Here is a 3,076-nt window from a genome sequence, read left to right on the forward strand (position 1 = left end):
CTTCTCGCCTAATTCATAGCTCTTTGACGGGATTTGATATGGTCTTTTTTCGCGTGTTCCATGATTCTCTGTTTCTTCTCATTCAGTTGTTTGATTATCCTTTAGTAGTCCTTTGAGTTCTTATTTCGTAACTAAAAACAAGCGAAATCCTTTAAAAAATCTCTGAAGGCTATGGGAACTTTTCGCGTTAACTAATCCATTCAGTTTTCTCTTATTCCTGTTCTGCTTCAAGTAAACGCCGTCTTAGCGAAGCACGCCGAGTGATGTTCTTTAAGCTCGTGGACAAACTATTTTCCCTAAGGGAATATAAGTCCGTGCTCGCATGGACTTGCATAGCAATAAACATTGTTATTTTTTGGTCGATGTTGCCATCTTTGTTAGGCCCTGCCAGCGCTTCACATTAGAAGCAAATGAATGACTTCAGAGGGAGAGATATGTTCAGAAACTCTGTGCCAACTGTCGTTTCATCTGCGGCTTAGCTTCCGCTTCGGACGTCTTCCAAACTTTTTTTGGCTTACTGTGTGTCCTTCGATTCCAAAAAATATTCCTTGAATCAATGCAGGATGACCTACAACCAAGCGATCGTTCACACTGCAGTTTGGTATTGATCACATTCAGCCGCAGAGGCTCTCTCTTAAACGAAATCGAAACCTGAAAGGTCTTCTTACGGAAGCCAAGGAAACTAATTAAAAAGCCCTGTTCACCAGAACGTCGAGCAAATTCTGGTGGTATTTTTTACATTCCACCAAGCGACCAGCTCCAGGTTCGCGTGTCTAGAAAACCGTTAGTTAAGATCTTTTAGGTTTCTTGGGTGTCAAAGTTAATTCCCTCTGTTTAACAGGACGCTCTAAGCATGGAGCCTCAAAACAACTCTGGAAAGGATGTTAAAATGCACTTCAGTATTTGACATTACTGGAGCGACTAAAAAGTTTGCAAGTGGGCGGTACACCCAGAAAAAAATAACTCACCTATATGTTTGCTTCATTTTTGCCAAGCTTTTGGTCCACCTCAGTTGCTTTCGGTTTCGATACTATTTCCATGGATTACAAGTAACATAAATATTCATGTATCATTCCACGAGTTCGTGTTGGCACGTGATGAGTCGTTTCTGTCTCTGTCGGTGTTTTGTCAACCGAGTTCTATTGTGATCTAATTATTTCCTTTATGCTTCATTGGCTGCCTGGCTCTTCTAGACCCCTCTAGCCAGCAATCTGTATAGTATAGTTTTAACTACCTTTTACCTACGTATTAGGTCGGCCGCTTGTCAATATAATTTCGTCTTTTTAGTCGACAAAATTTAGTATTCATGATTTACAAAGAAAACACTTGGAAACCGTGTTTAAGGAAACATCTTCAAAAAATGGTTAAGGTTTGATGTAAACTGACGGGGCATTAGTTTCTAAAAGACCTGCGATAGTAAATTTCTGAGGGATGGGGCAAAAATGTTGATTCTTAACTGGAGTAAGTGTAGGCCAATAGGGTTCATGCATGCCACTTTACTTTCTCTGAAAAATTACAAGAGAAGGCATATTCAAATACCTAATCAAACTACGAAACTAAACGGCCTATTTTCTGTAGCAAATAAAATATACACCTCTCATCTAAAACATGGCCGCTCTTTGACGGGATTTACTACAAAAAGTGATGTAGCGTTTTGCACCTGTTTCGTATTCTCCGTTTCTGCTCGTCTTAGTTGTTTGTTTGTACTTTGACTCTCAGTTCAGTTCTACCTTGTTTTCATTAACAAGGTGTGGCATACGCTTTCTAATCACTTGTAACAGTTTAGTAAAACTCCACTTCATCTAATTTTACTGTTATGATCAGAACAAGAGAATTTCTTTAAAAAATCTCTAAAGGCTACAGAAACTTATAGCATTAAATCTATTCAAACCATGCACCTGCTCAGCGAAGGAAGCCGAGTGATGTTTTTTAAAAGCTCGGACAAACTATTTTTTCTGAAGATAAAAACCGGTTCTTTTATGGACTTGCAAAGTAAGTAACATATACGTTTTTGGTCAAAGATTCCATCTTTGTTAGGCCCAGCCAGGAATTCATTATAAGCAATGACTTGAGAGGGCAAGAATGTATACGGGAAGTCGGTTACAACCGTTCATCGGCGGCAGAGCTTTCGCCTTAGACATTTTCGAAACTTTTTTCGGCTTACTGCGACAGTCTGCTCATCCCCAAATGGTAGGAATTAGTTTTCATCGTGTTAAGTTGTAAATTTCAGAAATAAATGCAAGTTGGCCTGTAACCAAGCGATGATCGTTCACGGCACTGCAGTTTGATGTTGATCACCGCATACAGCCGCCGAAGCTCTCTGTTACGTAACCGAATGTCGTCTTTTCACGGAAGCCAAGAAAGCAAAAGCCTTGTTCACCTAAACGTCGGCAAGCTCTGCAATTTTACACTCCCTGAACCTGCCAGCTCCAGGCACGCGTGTCTAGAAAGCCCCAAGTTAACAGTTTTAGGTTATTCTCTCAGTCTAAGGAGGACGCACTAAGCATGAAACCTCGAAACAACCGTCTGCGTAGAAAACATGTTGAAATGCACTTTAGCTTTGAAAACACGCTGGTAAAAAGTTTAAAAGCGTTTTTCATTTTTTCGCTTGAAAGCAAACTAACCTGTAGTTTTGTTCCTTTCTTGCTAAGCTCTTGGTCAACCTTGGTTGCTTTCGGTTTTGATACCACTGCCGGCCGTTGCAGAGCAACTCCCAATTTTATTTGTACATTCCAACTCAATTGCGTTTTCCGATTGGAGCAGAATCACCTGCCATGGGTCAAACTGAACTCACTATATCTCACTGGGGAAACAACAACTTGAACTTTAGACTCGCACATGATCAGGTTGTGGCTAAACTCTTGACTCGATTTGAGGGCAAATATCGACGGGGGTGGAAGCGGATAATTGGACCCTGTGAAGTTATTCATTATTTCTTGCATTTATTCCGAGTTACTCATTCTTCATTATTGAAATTTTGTTGGATCATATTCGTTATTCTTTAACGGAAACCGTACAACTCTTCATTCTGAATCGGAATGTTAGAACGCTAAATATTCCTTATTCATTTTCTTTT

The 3,076-nt window shown here is 40.1% G+C and overlaps 1 long non-coding RNA gene across 1 annotated transcript in view; it reads right to left on the reverse strand.

Annotated features, from left to right (window-relative positions):
• LOC137999159 (uncharacterized) overlaps positions 1 to 2,746 on the reverse strand; it is a 13,204-nt gene extending 10,458 nt beyond the window's left edge. The window contains exon 1 of the long non-coding RNA XR_011122906.1: positions 2,625 to 2,746. This is a non-coding gene — a long non-coding RNA (uncharacterized lncRNA). The remainder of the gene's footprint in view (positions 1 to 2,624) is intronic.
• Positions 2,747 to 3,076: the final 330 nt, after the last annotated feature.

This window comes from Montipora foliosa, chromosome 4 (genome assembly GCF_036669935.1).
Source record: "Montipora foliosa isolate CH-2021 chromosome 4, ASM3666993v2, whole genome shotgun sequence".
Lineage (NCBI taxonomy): Eukaryota > Metazoa > Cnidaria > Anthozoa > Scleractinia > Acroporidae > Montipora > Montipora foliosa.